The 18930-nt window shown below is 36.4% G+C and overlaps 1 protein-coding gene across 3 annotated transcripts in view; it reads right to left on the reverse strand.

The window, feature by feature from the left end:
- The window catches only part of LOC129244790 (uncharacterized), a 47366-nt gene that overhangs the window by 15344 nt on the left and 13092 nt on the right, over positions 1-18930 (reverse strand). Inside the window, exon 1 of one of the 3 annotated variants that reach the window (XM_054882651.1) lies at positions 5781-5949. The exons of the other annotated variants lie outside the window; for them this stretch is intronic. The gene's annotated coding sequence lies outside the window, so the exon portion shown is untranslated. Of the gene's footprint in view, positions 1-5780; positions 5950-18930 lie in introns of those variants that run through there. 3 annotated transcript variants of the gene reach the window in all.

Genomic DNA, 18930 nt, shown 5'->3' on the forward strand with positions numbered 1-18930 from the left:
AAGAATCGTATGCTTGCAGCTGGCGTGCCAAAATTTCCAGAAAATAAACACTAAAAAGTGAACGAAAAAGCTCAAGCAGCCAAAGACAATCGGTTAGCTTCAACTAACCGATCAGTTGAGAAATCCGTAGCTGCTACCACACGGGCGTATGCAGCCTGAACATAACTGGACGACAGTGCAGTGAATTTACGCTTGGCCTGCCTACAACGCAGCGACCAGTTGACTAGTCGGTCCACAACGACAGTAAACATGTCGAATCAACGAAGCAACCGACCCGCTGTGTACGCGCAATAAGCCGCGCGCAATAAAATATTTCTACATACGCAGCAATGGTGTCTGTTGCTGTTGACTTTACCTTCAAATTCCAATGCGCGCTTAAAAAAGCTAAAAAAGAAAAAATAAATAAAAGGGAACAAACTGAAGCAACATTAAAAAGACAGGCCACCATATAAAAACAGCAGCAATATACAGCTTTAAAAGCTGGCATTCCAAGCAACAATCCAAGACCGAGCAACAAAGTGGCGTAGAGACAGCTCAACAGTTATACATAGCATAGCATGAAGCACTTGAAAGCCACGCGAGCCGCTGTTCGAGCTGAAGCCAGAGCCAGAGCCGAAGCCGGTGCTGTCGTCGCTTTTATAATTTTTTATTTTTTTATGATTTAAGTATTTTGCTTTTCTTCTTCTCGATGCTCGCCGCTCGAGTTGCTGTGCCATTATTATTGCTTTATACTTTTACAGCGTTTTAGTCTTTGCGCCGTTGGCTAGAGCACCGCGCGCTGTTGATTTTCGAACGAATACAACAAATAAATTTCAGCCAAGCAGTGATGAGCGCCTCAGCCAAGCAACATTAGTTCGTTCAGCAGTCACTTGATAATTTGAAAGACAAAAACAAAAAGAAACAAAAAACAAGTTAGCAACAAAAACATAGTCAGCATCGGAGCAAACCTGCTTGGCTAGTCGTCATTTCGTGTTTTGCTTTCGTGCGATTTGAACGCATTCGAAGCGATGCCAAGTCAAGTCAAGCGCTGTTTTTTGTTGCTGTCAACTAACTTTACTGTTGACTGATGCACTGACTGACTGGCAATAAAGACTAACTGCTTGGCTGCTTGTTTCACTATTTTAGCTTTTAGCGGCTGATCCGTTGCTTTGCTTGCTTGCTGCTGGTTTGTTTGGCTTTGTGCAGATCTTTTCAAATGCCGTTCCAACACGCGCGCTTTTTCATTGGTGTCGATCGTCCGGCCATGAAGGCCCATCACACTTCAGTCTCTTCACAAATGAAAAGCAACAAAAAAACAAAAATTAAAGAAAGAAACTACAGCTCAATGAAAACAATGTGAAGAATATCGGTGGCGAAAGCTACTATAATAATAATAATAATAGCTATATATAGTATAGTATGCAATGTGCGCAACAGCAAATGGTCGAGTTGGTTGGCCGCACAGTTGTGGCAGCTGCAAATGTCAAATCGGCAGTAACGATGAAATCACTTGGCAGCAATGTTCCAGCTGTAAAAGTGTATTTTGAGGCTGAAGAAACCCTTACGAACTCTTCGGCACTAGCGACACTGCTGGCGGGAAATCTGTTTTTATAAGTAAACAGACAGTTTGGGGTACTACTTCGGAAAGCGACTACTCTGCTAAGATGAATTCAAATGCGTTCGTATATTTACTTTGTCCAATTTATAGTAAAGACCTGAGGTGGTATCAATTTTGTGCAAACTGGAATTTTCGAAAGATCATGAGCAGCTCTGTGTACCACTGCCCACTACGCACAAAATTCGAGTTGTATACCTAAGATATCAAAACCCGCGGACAGCAAGGTCATTAGCCAACTCTGGTCTCTTGTAGCTTGATTAGGATTTCTTTTGTGGCCGTTTTCTCTCAGCAAGTTTTATAGTAGAAATGCTAAAAAATATAAAAGCTAATTAAAAGCTTGCTATGAAAGGGCGGACGTGTCCCACTGAGATATTCGTAGACGGACTGCAGCATATGAGTGACAGGCTGATGAATGAATGGGTGTCGGGGACGGGCGCATGAAGTGTGTAAGTTATGTATTTATATGTGCATAAACATACATATATGCAGGAATGTAACAGCGCACGATTATTGTGCAAGACATGAGCCAAAACGTCATGAAGGGACGGCAATTGCAGCAACTCTGTATATGAACTCGCAAAAATTGGGAAGTATTAAAAATTGAAAACACAACATAACGTTACATGTCAGTTTTAGTCGGTCAGCTTGTTGATGTATCTGCGAAGTGGAGCAAGGCATACACCCGTTGACAGCTAATTAGAAACGCAACATTGTGAGGCGTTTTAATTTTCCTTTTTTTTAATTTTCATTATTTTTTTATAAAAATATTGTACATTCCACAACAAATATCATATCAACCAAAGTTTCAAACTTTATACACGATTTATAAAATTTCGACAAATCTTCATCGAAGTTTTTAACTTTTTAATAAATAATTTGCATAATAATAAAAATAAAAAATTATTTGCTTATAACAAAATGCAAGTTTGAAGTGGCTCAAAATTCTTTTTGATTCTTGATAATTTGTTTTGCTGACGGTGTTGCGCATATAACGAACCAAAACTGGTAAAAATATCACGTTTCCATTTATCTGCCGGCAGGTGTAACTCAGCTCAACACATTGACGCTTTTAGACTGGGTGCGACGATCACAGCGCCAATCATACTGCCACCAATGTCATGCTCTTTTATTTATGTTTTGGTTTTCTTCAACGTTTCAGCCACGGCTGCTGGAAGCAAGCAACTGCTAAAAAACAATGCATCATCCTCGGCAATTTCGACACACGCTTTATCAATAACAATGACTGTTGAGGGCAGTTACCAGTGCTGTGACAAATACGGCGCCTACGCCGGCTGACCGCAGCAAAGCACCCAAAGTGTGCATCTATGTATGTGTGTCAGACATTGGTGAAGATAGAAGTTGGTCGGTGCGAAACAAAAGGCGACTAAAGTAGACGAGCCGAACTAATTTCAAATGCCGTTTGGCGCCACGCCGCCGACTTAAAAACCGTATGTTAGCGCCAAACGGCCATTTATGCCGTTTCTACAATCGCCAAACCAACTTAACCGCACACCACCCCACCTCACATACATACGCATAAGGCTCCAATTGGTGCAGCACTTTGCTTAGCATGAATGAACGTCCAAATAGTGGATCAAACATAGCAACGCCTAAAATACGCATCTTAGACACAATTTTTAACCAACTCGCGAACTTTGTGCAAATTGCTGTCGAACACACAGCTGATTTCTGTGCGAACTAGAGCTAATTGATTGGGCTATCGCTGTTGTTTTGCATACGATTTGCATATGTGCCAGCACTCACAAAGCTCAAGCATGCCGAAAACATTAGCATTTGATACATAATTGTGAGTGTGTGTGTTTCGCATATACAAGTAAGTGCAAGTGTGTATGCGCGTACTTTTGTGTTTGCCGTAAGTAGACCGCTCGTTGACTTTTGCGCGCACTGCATACATACGTACATATGCGCACTAGCAAACATTAAAAAGCGTCTCCTCCACGTTGCACTTAATGAGTTGCGCAAATCGAGCAACATCAAAACAAACAAAAGCCAATACTATGAAGAAACGTTACGCACGCAGCTGGTTGACATTGAAATTCTCACAATTCTACTACGAGTATAACAAGTGGAGGTTTTTGTTGTTGTTGTTATTGCACATTGGCAAATTTCTGACTTTTGTTTGCTTATTTGGTGGCTCTGATATGCAACAGCAGGCAATAGCAGCGTGTCGTCGTTTATACTTATACAGACATACAGACATACATACATACTACATGTGTGACATTATTGCTGCGGCGTTTTGTAGCACAAACATCAGCCGGTTACTGATGTCGCTTCTATGATTTGCGTTGACAGCGTCCCGCGTTGGTTGGTGATAATTGACGTGCATTTCTTATTATGATTGGTGTATTGTTTTTTGGTGTTCTTGTTGTTGCTGTTGCTGTGACTGATATACTATTTGGAGTGGTTGTATGTTTTGTGGTCAGTGAACTGGCAACCGCAAAGTGTGCTGCAAGTGACTTAGAAATGGTTGCACAAAAGAATGGGTAGTTGGGTTTGTCTGTAAGCAAAATAATAATGCCTACTCTAATGCCCATACAACAGTTTTTGTTGTGTTTTTGTTATTGACGTCAAGTGCGTCGATGGGTCACAGGTAGTTGGGAATTCCCTTATAATTCCCTTTATAGCTATTAAATGAATGATTATGTAACAGTGAAAAGGGTCTGCAAAATATTATTGGTATGTGGTGTTAGAGAGAAATGATGTCTCTCTGTACTCTCTCCAGCTCAGCTAGCGGAAAAATCTTGCGTAAAAGGAGTTTTTGTATTATACCAGTGACCTAATTTCTAAAAGAAATTAAAAAAGGGAAAATTAAATGGGAAGGGAATTTTCTTTTTCTTTTTATCATAAAAAATATTCTTGAGGAGTAGTTTAAGAATTATTTTAAATAGTAAGAAGCAGTAACAACAATAGTTAGTTATAAGCATGGCCCAGTGGTATGTATGTATGCATACATATGTATGTTGTTTTTGTGTACAATATGTATGTATGCGTGCTTCCAATTCATGAGGTGCCACTTTTTATTTCTGGTATTTTACTCACACTTAAATTCGATGAAAATTTATGGAATTTTCTGTGTTTAACAGTCGAGCAAGGACTTCAAGAAGCTGCTTCACTCTTTCTTCGAAATTTTTGTCATAAGCCAGTCGCTTTTCAGGAGAAAGCTTTGACTGCTTGATTTTTTAAATGTTAGTAACAAGCCACTGTCACTGATTTCCAATTTATCTACTGCTAAATTCATTAAAAAATTCTTTACTATAATTTCACTATGAGCAGATGGAAACCGCGAAATATATACGCAATATTTAGCTATTAAGCGTTTTGCCGAAATTGTTTTTAAAATCAACGCAATTTTTAAGCCAATTAAAAACTAGCACTATGTTATACCCAAATTTAATGGACTATAAATGTTTTCTATTTTCTAAATATTCTAATCAAAAAGTTCGGAATTTCAATGAAGATATTTTGAATTTTTTAAAATTTTTACGAAGTTTGAAAGTAGATGTATAAACTATATTAAAAAAAAGTTTATAATATATAAATAGTAAAAAATTTGCAAAAACGTTGCACTGCTACCAAGGGTCGCAAAATTAATCACTAATTTTTTTTTTAATAACTTTTTTAATAAATAAAAAAACAAGATTTTGAGTAATGGAAATCTTTAATTTGACCTTGACGCGCTCCAGTACTTGTCTGTTTGTATGCTACAACTGATTAGTTCACAAACGTTAAATATGATTGCAAAAATTATAAATCTTTCGGTAGTTAACCCTAATCCCATGACGTGCCATTTGGCACCTTAATCCCATGTCGATGGGTCGGCGCTTATTTCTACTATATAACGCTAACAGAGAATGAGAGAAAATTCATAAGGTATTTTCTAAGCATTAACTAAACATATCCGAAGAGATTTAAAAAAAAAATTTATTTTAATAATATTTTATCATAAACAAATGGTATGAAACATGCACCGTGCAGTAGTTTCATAAAAAACGGGCCAGACACCAACGACCATCGACATGGGATTAGGGTTAATTTTACGCCACCTGTATTATTGTGAACACAGGTGTATACATATATAGTATGTACATATGTAAGCATGTTTGCAAATATTTACTTAACACTTACTGCTCTACTAGAATGAAATATTTTGTACACTCACTTTGTTTCTTCTATAATTCGTCACCTTCCCGAAAAAATGCTTGAACCTAGCACCCACTTTAACGCGATTTTCGAACTAAGAAGTTATAGCAATAAATATTCCACAACCTGGACCTAAGTAATTTCTATAATATTGTTCACATTTGTACTACTTTCGAAACTTTCGTATTTTGAGCGGTGTTTACTACTGCTGCTCTAACTGAAAACGTCATTGAAACGGTATAAAGAATTCTACTCAATGCAAGCATAGCTCAAAAATAGGATGCGCTCAGAGTGCGCAGAGAAAATACCAATAATAAATGACATATTCACGCTCTAACTTTCGACCAGAAAGGCTAACATCTAGCAGGAACTATCGCGCATGGTAATAACCATTATCCTTGTTTCCGCTTAAGTGCCAAAAAAATCCATTTTAAACTGTTCTCTAGACATTTTTAGGCATAAATACACCACACAAAGCAATTCTAGCCACTCACTGCCAACCAACTGCATATCTTATCGAAATTGTTCAAGCGCATGCAGCATCACATAAGGTTGATATTTTTGGAAAATCATTACAAACAGCTAAAAATAAAATCTGCATGGCGAAGTACTAGCAAAGCAAAGCAGCGCATTAAAATAGTACAGACGTAAAATTCACCAAGGAACATACATATGTATGTTTGTATGCACATGTATGGACGTGTAAAATAGAAAGAGAGCAAAGCGAAGAGTTTGGAAATTTTCGCTTACAAACTTTACACTGAAGAAAATTTCTTAATGCATTAAGGGCCGCCGAAAATCAAAAATAGCATTTGCTGTTAAACTCATTTACGAAATGGCTTCATTGGAAAATAATGTACAATGCAATCAAAGCAGGCATGTCCTTCAGCACCTTTGCTTCAAAGCCGATTTTAATACCTGCACCTACAAACAATATCTAAGCATGACGCTGCAACAGGATATGGAATGCAGCGTTACTAATGCGAATGTCGCTTGACCGAGTGAGTGACTGTTATAATGTAAAGCTAGTAAAATTTGCTATGCATGCATGAACATGAGCATGAGCAGAAGGTACATACATACATACAGACATTCATATGTATGTATGTACATACTAAGGTACACCGAAAGTGTACTGAGCACCGAAGAAGGTATCTAAGATTGTATTTCCAAAAATGAAAACAAAAAACGGGACATGTGTTTTTGTGAAAAGTGAAGAGTATTTATGCACGGCCATGAAGAAAATGAGCAGAAAAGCAATTCACCATTGCCGGCAAAGGAATTTGGCTAAGTAGGTACGCCCAGGGTTCAGTTTCTCAAACGAATACATACATATGTATGTATGTATGCATTCTGCCTTGTTTTTGTTTTGCGCTCTGCAAACGTATTTTACTCTACCAAAGGATTATATGATGCCTTGCATTTCGATACACGCACCAATAGCAACGGAAAGGGCACATGAAATTGTAAAATTTTGCGTTAGCATTTTGCCAGTTTATAGTTTGTATGAAGAAAATTATAAATCACGTGTTTATGTTGTGAATATGAACAGAAAGAAGAGCAAATTGAAATTATTATTTTTTGGCGAAATTTTTCTACAATTAAAAATTTTAGCGAAAAATATATGTACATATGTATATGTAGGTACATATGCATACCTATAAGTAAGTGTATAACTTAAATCCAGCTAGCAGGGCATAGATAGACATAGCCACAATGCGACATGTTAGTGATAAGTTAACTGCATGCGAGCGTCACTGCTGGTTGGGGCGCAAACAGCTGTGGGCAGGCACCTACGCCATGCAAGTGCCGTTATTATAATTTTACTTTGCATTGTAACTTTCTTTTGTATTATTGAATCATTGCCACCGCAATTGCGGCATTTTGCAGTATTTAATTTTTTTCCTTTTTCAGTACCATCAGCAAGCGCCAACGCTGCCAAGCAGAAGCGCTTATCAACTTTTGCCTTTCTGTTGTATTGCGAAGCAAGTTGTGATAAGCGGCTGGAAAACAGTCGTACATACATACATAGCGGCATACTTTGGCACTTATGTATGAGTGCATGTACATACATATGTATGTATGTATATAGGTATGTTTGCATGTACTTAAATATGCATGTATGTGTAGTGATACAAGTGTTTGCGTTGCGTTGGATGACGTCAATCGATACATTTCATTCGGTGTTTTACGTTATTCAACCGCCGACTTGTGCGCAAAAAACTGCTTTAAACATTTTTTGAACGTTAAATTTAAAAAAGCAAAAATAATTAGAAGATTCATAAATGTGTGAAGAATTATTTAGAGAATTTTTTCGTGCGCTGAAAGCGTAAATATGTATGCATACTGTATGTATGTATATTAGTTATGAATATTACCGAAAGCGAGTTACGCTGTGCCGGCAGCTTATTTTGCATTTAGAAAGTCGAAATTTTTGCTTTTTTGAGTTGTATTTCAGAAGTAATATTAAACAATTTTCAGAAGTAATATTAGAAAAGTTATAAATATTAAAAAATTCAGTACATTTTTATGTATGTGAAGCTTCTTAATTGCATGTTTTATATTAGACTTTCAGGTTTAAATAAATGTTTTTTGTTTTGTTTAATAAAACTGAGTGAATTTTCAAAAATTTCCCATTGTTTTAAAATAAACCATGCAAAAATGTAGATTCTTTCAGTTTTCACTATTTTTAGTCAAAATACGGCCTTAACAATTATATGTGAAAAATGACAACATTTAAAGGTCCATCATGAGCACATCTCCAGGTAACATCCGCCAAACATTTTTCTTCTAGGCATTAAAATATTTTCCGTTTATAAAGCTTTTACCCATTAAGAATATTTAAAACAAAAATGAAAAAAGCACAAAAGCCAAAAAGTTCCAACAAATATTATAAAACGGCAATGAACAATGTTTTATTATTAAATTATTATTATTAAAATATTCGTTTATAAAGCTTTTTCAAATGAATTTCATTGACTATAAAAATGTAAGGTTATGGAAATTTTTAAAACTGAAAGTAGTTAAGAAACTGGACCAATTTCCAAACCAAAAACAAAGAAAAAACGTAAAAAAACATTTCTTTTAATTTAAAAAATGCATTTCCATATAAAATCAAACATTAATCAATTTTATGAACTCTTATTTATTATTTATTTATATGGAAAAAAGCAGAACTAGTTACAGCAGTTCAAGTAGTTGATATTTCGCAGATGATTTCGTTTTCAAAAATTTTCGGTAAAACAATAAAAAAACTTGGTTTTGAGCTTCTAAAAGAAAATACTAAATATCTAAAAAAGTATCAATTTTTTTTGACAGAATACATTTAGAAAATTTCGGGAGTAAATCGATAAAAGTTGCATATCGATTAAATAAATTGCATGCGCTAAAGTTATGAATATTACTTTTCCACCAGTTATGATGTTAGCTTTAGAAAATGTATGAAAAAAAGCTTATTTCTAGCATTACAGTTAGACTAGCATGTCGAAAAATCGATTGACTTCGGCTCATTGCCTGATAGTTCTTAATTCAAAGTGCGACGCTTTGTTGTAACCAGTTCCACTTCCTTAATGTATTCAATGTCGGTAAACGCACAAAGTCTAAGTTTTGTTTTTTAATACAGAGCGCTGAGAATAATAGCGCTCGCAGTCTCTCACTCTCTATACCTGCTCATTTAATAAAAACTCAACTACTCAATCGTTCAAAAGAAAGGCGATTCGGTCGCGCTTAGCGCAGATAAGAAAAACAAATAAAAATAAAAAAATTATTTCAAATTTCCACATATTGCCTCTTTCCCACTCAAATTTCTTCGTAGCTTTAAGAAATAACTTTTTCCCGAAAACGTGAAAAGCCAAGTGCATTGAGGCTTCCTTCCTTAGTGTCACATTGCTTTGTTTGCTTGCGAGCTTCATACTAAAGCTCTACCAATGGCCCTGCGCGTATACACTGCGAGAATTGCTTACGCTATTTGCTGTATAACATGCAACAGTTATCGGTATGATATTGCGAAAACAAAGTTGTATAGTAAAAATAATTTAAACTATAAATATTATTGTGGTCACTGTAAATCTATCTTTACTTCGTATAACATTACTTTTTTAAGCGGAAAGCTAAGAATGAACATAATTTCACTTGTTTACCGCTAACAACCCCTGAAGGAGAAAGCTGCTTTTATCCTTTTCAAGTGATTTTCTCTAGCAAAACCAGGTTGATTTTGCCACTTTAGATATCACAGGATGCTAATATCTTATTAATTACCTTTTTTTTTTGACTGAAACGCAACATAACATGTTAAATTTCTTAGAAAATTCAAAATGTGGTTGTTTGTATGAATTTAGTTTGTCGGTTCGTTCGTTGCTGTTGTGATCGAGCTCGTAATCGAACGTTGTTACTGTTGCTGCTACAATTATTGTGTTTTTTTTGTTTTGTTATTCGGTTGCTTTTGTTGCCGCCGTCACGTCAGCTCTATCAAGGCATTCACATCTCACAAGCACCCAAACGAATATACCTACGCTCACATACACACAAATGTACGCTCATATTCACATTCCCATTTCGCCTTGCTTTTGCGCTCCATCCATCATTGCATTCCCTGCTGGCCACCGCTCCTACAGTTATGCCATATATATTATACATACATACACACACCCATACATGTCATACAATATTTGCACTCGTCGTTTGCTTCGCTACATTCATTGCTTGTTCGATCTCACCGTAGCTCTGGCGTGTTTTTGAACCCTCCTCATTCAGACCCACACATACATACAGAAATTTACACCTACATACTTACATACATACATATGTATGTATGCTTCGTTGTTCATGCAATATCTATACATACCTATATACATTCCCCAATTCCCTCTATTCGTTTGTCGGTCGGTCGATTCACCATCACTACCACCACGCCAGTCTTCGAAATACCAAAGCGTATGTCTATACTAAACCCACATATACGAATATGTATATATGTATGTATGTATAAATGTTGTTTGCAATGCATATAGCAGATTCGTGTTGCCTGACGACTCGGTCTGACTGCTAGGCGGTCGCTTGGTTCGACGGCTGATTCTGCTTTGTCTCATGGCAAACAGAAAATTACTCGTATACAAAAATAACAAAAAAAATATATATATATGCGCATATACATTTATTATACAGGGTATACAATTAGAAAGTTTATGTTGGAGAGTTGGATGGAGGAATATTGGTTTCATCTTTAATCTTTGACATTTGTTTGCTTTAAAATGGAGTAAAAACTAAGTTTTCAATGAGAAAAGAAATGTTAGAACTGTTTTGCAGAATATTTGACAGGTTTCCTCAGGAATAATCTACAGTGTGCCCCTTTCTAATCTATTTCTAACATCTTTTCTTATATATGTATGTGTGTGCGTAGAAGAAATTCTCTGAAAACAAAACTTTTTCTCTATTTCTCTATGGTATAAAATTTGAATACTTTCTTAAATCAATAATTTTAGACTTACTGGTTTTTGAATTAGAAATTTTCGAAATTCTTCTTGCTGATTAATACATACCTAAAAATAAAATAAAATATATTAATAAGTAAGCGAAAATTTTGATATATTGAATAAAACATTTGAAATATATTTTTTTATTAGAAAAATATGCAAGTTTAAAAAACTCAATTTTCTAAACATAGCTTCCCATTTAACAGAAAATATTATCTTAAAAACTCTAAAACATCATAGAACATTATCTCGGATTTTCGAGATTAATGAAAAAATGAAAAAAATCCGGTTTAAGTCGATATTCTAGCGTTAAGAAATTTCCTAAGAGTAATACTAATTATGATTTTAGTAATTATTTGGTTTTAAATATCGCTAAGAAAAATTTTTTGTGTCTAGCAATATCAGTGAGTTTATTTTAATCTTTAAAATAGCAGGGAAAAGTAAAAAATCTGTATTTGTGAGTTTATTACAATTTCTGAAATTATCAGATTTAGAAAATAAATTTAGGATCGATTTTTCCATACTAGAAATTCTTTAAGTTTATAAATAAAAATACAAATTCATGAGTTTTAGCTTTTTTTTAATTTTCTAATTGTTTTTCTTCGATTAAATACAAAGTTATTCTTTGTATTCCTCTCAAAAAAACTCCCCCAAAGCACTCTGTATGCCAACCAAAAAATATTAAACAACGAAACAGCTTAAATGTACGGAGTATTTCCACATCCAATGTTGCTGACTCGCATTAAAACCAAATGGAAACGGGCAACACTAATAGCAACAACATTGAGAAACAAAAAGCTGTAGTCAGCAGAACGCATATCGTTGTTGCTGCGTTTTGATGTTTCGATGTACATATACTGTCGGCAGCAGCAGCAAACAAATGGAATGCCATCAAAAGCAACAACAACAATAGCACCAACATTATGATCAACAACGAACGACCCAGCAAGTTGGCGAACAAGCTAACCAAAAAACGAGCACAATGTACCAAGTGAACACTATACCACACCAACAGCCAGCCGTCAGCCAGGCAGCCAACCAACCAACCGACAACAAATACTATACGTTATATGTAGCAATAACAATGAACAGAGAACTGCTTATAGCTGCTGCTGCTACACTACAAAGAACACCAGTGTGCCGAATACATACGAAGTACAGTCGTCGCAGTGGAGATAAAAATAAAGTGCCAAGCAAGCGAGAGCATCAGGGCGGGTTGCGAAGGCAAAGAGGCGAAGTAGTAAAGTATTCAGCCACAACACCGGTGGACTGAAATGATGAGGAAAGAGTGAGTGGTGGTTGTAGGTTATGTGTCGATAAGGTGCGGTGCGATGCGAGGTAGTATATGTGTATGCCATGGCAAATACGAGGGTTTAGAGTGCTCCGGCTGATTGTATGGCATATCTGTACAACGAATTTATATTTTGCTAGCTGGTTGAGTGACTGTATAGCGGACTACGTAGTTGCCAGCGTAAGAAAGATTTTGTATGTTGGTTGGAAAAAATATGCAAGTCGATGATGGCGACGACAAAATGACACAGTACGATGTGAAGCTGAATAAAACTTTCGTTGTTGGTGTACGAGTAAAGGGAAGTGAAAATATAAGACTCATGCGCAGCCTGTGCTTTGTTGATCAGCAGCACACTAAGTACAGGGTGATATGAATGCATGCAAATGGATGGAATGGAAACTATACTTGGAAAGTTTTATTTGAAAACGCTGGAAAGTAGTTATTTTGTTCAAAATAGAAATAATTTATATATTTATTTAAAAATTGACGCAACTAAACCAAGGTGTTGGTCGTATAAAATGCCATGAAATACTAACATTAATTTACAATAAAATTTTGTACATTTTACGCACACCCTGCATTTTTTTAGCACGTATCAACCGTGCCGGCTCCGCACTCGTTAAATGCGAGACCTTCAAGCTGGCTTATAACAATTTTTCTTTCTTCAATATTTGTTGCTACACGGTATGAAAAATGAAAAGTTGTGAATAAACGCAGCTATGAAATGGGGAAAAATGGAGTAAAAATAAAATATCCAACGCAGAAACCAAGCAGCTTCATATTCTGTTAATGTAATGGTAGTGTATTAAGCAGACAGCAGCATTGGTCAAAGCAGCGGTCGGACGGGCGGGCGGTCGTACAGTCTTGCCAACCAGCAACCAGCGAAATAAGTAACTATTCAACCAACCGACAGTCCAACGTACATTTTTATACGTTCCAACAAATCTGAAGTACGAAATAATGATGGCAACACAATTTTTATGCTGGCCGTCCCCGCGTTCGCCGTTCATTACTTTTGCAGTGCTTGTTGTTGTTATTGCCATTGCATTTCACTTCGTTACGATACGAATAAAAAATGGTGAATGTATAGAGCGTTTTTGTAGCGAATCAAGTTTACTGGGTACGAAGCAAGAAACTTTCCATAGGTTGTTCCCCCATGTTGTGTGGGAAAATTTAATGTGCATGGTAACCCTTGTGATATTATTTTGAAAACTTGCAGGCCGTTGATTAGAAAAGTGAGATTTTATACATACAGTTTTAATCTCTAGGAAAAATTAAAATACTGCCTAAAAAGTTTGAAGAACTGATGTCAAATTTTCTACCGTAAAATATGTACATATGTTAAAAAAAAAAAAATAATTGGCGCGTACACTTCTGTTAGGTGTTTGGCCGAGCTCCTCCTCCTATTTGTGGTGTGCGTCTTGATGTTGTTGCACAAATGGAGGGACCTACAGTTTCAAGCCGACTCCGAACGGCAGATATTTTTATGAGGAGCTTTTTCATGGCAGAAATACACTCGGAGGTTTGCCATTGCCTGCCGAGGGGCGACCGCTATTAGAAAAATGTTTTTTATTAATTTTGCCTTCACCGAGATTCGAACCAACGACCTCTCTGTGAATTCCGAATAGTAATCACGCACCAAACCATTCGGCTATGGCGGCCGCCAGTATATACATATGTTAGTCTAGATTAAAACAAATAAACTATCTAAATAATATAATAAAAGACATTTGCAGATAATTCAGCAGGAATTAAGAAGTAAATTCAGTAAGTGTTAGCTGAAAATAATTACATTTCAAAGCTTAATTAGTTCTTGAAAAAGGATTTATTTTTAGTACTAAATTTTAGTACACGCCTGTTAGGAATTTAAAAATACTATTAATTGAACTATTTATAAATTTGGAAGACATGTGAAATTATTAGTACTAGAAAATTTTAGTACAAAGTTTTAGTACTAAATAATGAAAAATAAATAATAAATTTAGTTTTTTAGAGTTGTTAGCTCTAAAAATAAAATAAAATAAAACTTCAAAAAACGATAAGATTTTAGCAAAATGCAGAATGAATAAAAAGAGACGAAATAAATATGTAGTTAGAAAAGAAATATGTACGTACTGTTTAGTACATAATGTAAAGACAATAACTCCCTATTACCTTGTACCCCTTTGTTATCTTCTTTTGTACTAGACGCGTATTGTTAATACTGAGAGCACAAAAAAAAATTAGTACTAAGTACTAAAAGTGGAACAAAAAATATTTAATATTCAATGTAAAAAGAAAGTAAATTTGCCGTAAAGATTTTTGTTAGCAATGTTTAGTACTAAAAGTTTATAGTTAATTTTTAGTACTAATATGCATACATTTTAGTACTGAAAATTTAATACTTTAATACTTCTACATGGATAACTATTTTTGTATTCGCCATCCCGGCTGACTCTACTTTCTTTACTCTCTAACCCCTCTATCAGGTTCACGAACCTAACGCAAGCACAATTTCAACCAATATCCAATAGCGCAATGGTCGCTCGCCAGCACTTACTTCATCACACAACAGCGCGGCAACGACTGCCGTTCGATACAGTGGTTTTTATGCCGACACTCTACATAGTTGCAGTTGCGTGAAAAAGCATTTACCTAAAGCCGAAAAAAACCACATTACAAAAGCCGCCCACTTGCGTTGCTGCGCCACATGAAGCGATGTGACATTTTCACCTCACATCTCAGTTCACCTCAGCGCGTGTTTTTGTCTATCAAGCTGTTTGATTGTATGCAAGTACATATTGTATATATGTCCGTACACCTATGTAAATACATTTGTATGCAGGCACTGTGTATGAGTGCATGTATGTGCATTTTTATTACGTTGGCAATTCCATACACGTTGTTGCCGTTTAACCGTTATCCTAGCGCCAGCGCAAGTTGCAGACAATGGAGCCGCCACGAACACTTTACAGACACACATGCACACGTGCGTGTACGTGTTTATGCGTTGCCATGGTGAAAAGTTGTGTTTTTGTGTTTGCTCGCCCACTGATCCACCGACGACTAACCCCAACTAATTCACCACCCACCATCCAACCATCCACTGGCTCTCGACAAACAAGCACATGCCACAGCCCAAGCGCTCAAACCACTGTTATAAATTTTATGAAGCTGGAATTATTATAATATTATAACTTTATACAAAAGTGTATGTGCACGAGTATGTGTAGTATATCCTGCGCTTTGTGAACTATGCCAGTGTGTGCACTTGTGTGTTCGTAATTTATAATAATGGGTTGCCATATAGTCGGTTTTTACTTCAGTGTGTGCGTTTTTGTTATAAAAAGCGCTCAACTTCCCTTACCAAACGACAAGGCCTGCTACCCTTGCTGCTGGCGCCATATAGAAATGTTGCTGCTGCTACTGCTTTATTTTATTATATTCTACTTCCTCCCATTTGCGTTTCTCGGTGCCTTGCCACGCTTTTGTTATTGCTATTGCCTACGCTGTACTTATGTACTTAGGTATATGCACGTTTATGTGTATGTAGTTGTTGCTGCGTACTTTTTGCCTTCATTTTTGTTGTTGTTTTTGTTATAAAATAGAATCACATTGCCAAAGTTGCGGCATGGCGGCAGATGCGTTATAAAAAGGGTATGGCGTTGCCAGTTGGGTTGCCTGTCGAAGTACATAGATACATACATATATTATACATGTATGTGTGTGTATAGTATGTATGCAGTACGTTAATTTACCTAGGATAGTGGCTTGCATAAGAATGGCTATGTGTTTGTATTTGTGTGGGCCATGACGGCGTTTGTCGAAAGCCAACGAAGGTTGCTGCCCTCGCCACACTCGCAATCAATTGCACATACATACATATATATGTATGTATTTGTGTTCATCTGTAATCACTTGTTTGTATTGTGTATATGTACGTACGCGTATAATGCAAGGATATACCTATGAATTCAAGCACGAATACACTTGCTGCTCATACGAATCAGGCTCGTTGCGAGCGTTGACTGCGAACGAACTCTTCTCCTCGGTTATGTATTCATAGAATTTGTTATTGCTAATATCGCTACGTGGAAATGCCACTCGCTTATCGACATTTCGTTGAACTCACTGTCTACTGTTAGTCGTCGTCGTCGTCGTTGTCGTCAGTTTGTCGTTAGTTGTGTAGTTTATTCTCTGCGCGAACCGTTCGTCCTTCTGCTCGCTCTGTCATATACGTAATTTTTTGTATACTGGTGCAATTTTCTGAGTGCTTGTGCTGCAGTACCTGCTTGGAAGGAATTTTAAAGGTTCCTTTACTCGATGTGCAGAACAAACTTTCCAACTAATCAGCGTCTGAGATACCTTTTATTTATTAGCATTAAAAATATAAAAATATATGTTATTGTAATAATTGATATAAGCGCTAAAGTAAGTTTTAGTACAAAATATGAAATTACTACTAAATAGCCAACATCAAAAACAGTTTTAAGAGCCATTATTTCGTACTAAGAAATAATGTAAAATATTTTGTACTAAAAAGTTTTTCTGAAAAATATGTATTAAAAATTATCTACTACGTGCATTGAAGGTGTTCTGAGCACAGCAAAAGAGTGCAATTTAGTACAATATTAAAATTAACTAAGTACTTGAATAAAAATATGAAATAAATATTACTAGTACCAAAGGGAAATTAATTTCAGTGAAAAAAATTTCATAGCTCCGAGAAATAATAAAGCAAACTCACAACTGCATTTCCAAATTTTTGATCTTAATAAAGAGTATTAAAAATAAAGCAATTTGAAATGGAAAAAAGGAAATTACTAACGAAATATTAATATAGTAGAATTTTTGTAGTATCAGATCCTTGTAACACTATTATATTAATTAGCAGCAAATCTAACTTCAGCTGCAGTATCAAAAATTCACTCCCTTTTTGGCACTTTTATGACTTTTTTTGATCCTTGCGCACATAATTTCCTACACGCCCTTTAAAAGCCAATTCCAAACACCAAGTCGAATAGTCAAACCGACCGCCAAGTTGGCTAGTCATTCAGGCAGTCGCAAAGCACAAAATCCTCACCAGTCGAATAGGCACTTTGACGACGAGGACGACGGCGGCGCTGCTAGCACAGTTCAGGGATATTGTTAATGGGCATGGCATAAGAGGCGACGGTGTGGCATGTTGCAAAGCAGTGTTGTATTGTGCGGCCTGGCATGGCATGCGAGTGTTATACATACATATGTATATATGAGACGGGTGTGTGGCAATAATGTTGGCAACTGTATGCTCAAAGTACATATTTTCTACATAGCATATAGTATATACCTACATAAATTTATGTACACATAAAAGTATATAAAATAGCATATACTGTGTTTTATTGTGGGTGTGCGAGTGTGTACCTATGTGTGGCGAAAGTTGCCACAACGTACCAGCAGCGGCGGCAACCAAAAGGAAGAACGTAAACCAAAAGTAAAGTAGAGAATAAAATAAAAGAAGCAAATTTATATATGTATTTGTGTGTGCGCGCGCCTTCGTATAATGAAATTGGGTGAAATATGCGGCAATACAAAAAAAAAAAACACACCACACACACACAAAACCTGCAACGACAACAGCAATGAATGCTGACATAATAAAAACCCACCAAAGGCGCCCACAATTCGCCGCCATTCAACCAACAGCAGTGCAATATAGTGCGTGGCGGTAGGAGCGGCAGCCATGCCGGCAACCGATAGCAAATGTGAAAAGCAACAACGAAAATTTAACTCAACTCATTTTAACGCCGCCACTCATCAACAGCGACGTTATTATTATTATTATTATTATAATTTTTTCTTACGCTTATAAATCAAAATAAAACAAAAAGTAGCAGCTGGAATTTTTACGCTTTTTATAAGAGAATGTGGGTGGCGCTTTTAGGGGGACGTTAGTCGTCACCAGCAGGGCCAGCCACAATTAAAGACACAAAGAGAGAAAAAAAAACAGCGCTAACGACTAGTACGCGCCTTTTGGGGTGTACAGTGCGTATGATGAATTTAATTTACTTTAATGTTACGAAATGTATGTTACTCATACGCAGTGGTCGCTGGTATGCTGATGAATTGCTGCCGCCACTGTTGCTACTGGTCGCAATAATGGTCAGCGTGCAAGCACACACGCTAACACTAATTTATCGCAGTATATTTATAGGCATGTGAGCGTGTCGTAGGCAGGCACGCAGACAATTTAGCCGCGATACGTGGTTTTGTGTTGGTGGTGGTGGTGTCAGGATGACTGCACTCAGGATATGCGTGGTGTGGGTTCTGTTAGACAAAAAGTGTGCTATCAGCTGACTTTTTTTTGCATGCATGTATTTGTTGTGTTTTTTGTGCATTATTTTAATTGTTGATTTTTGCATTTTTTTCGTTCTATTTACTGGGTT

The sequence above is a fragment of the Anastrepha obliqua genome, chromosome 1, assembly GCF_027943255.1.
Source record: "Anastrepha obliqua isolate idAnaObli1 chromosome 1, idAnaObli1_1.0, whole genome shotgun sequence".
NCBI lineage: Eukaryota > Metazoa > Arthropoda > Insecta > Diptera > Tephritidae > Anastrepha > Anastrepha obliqua.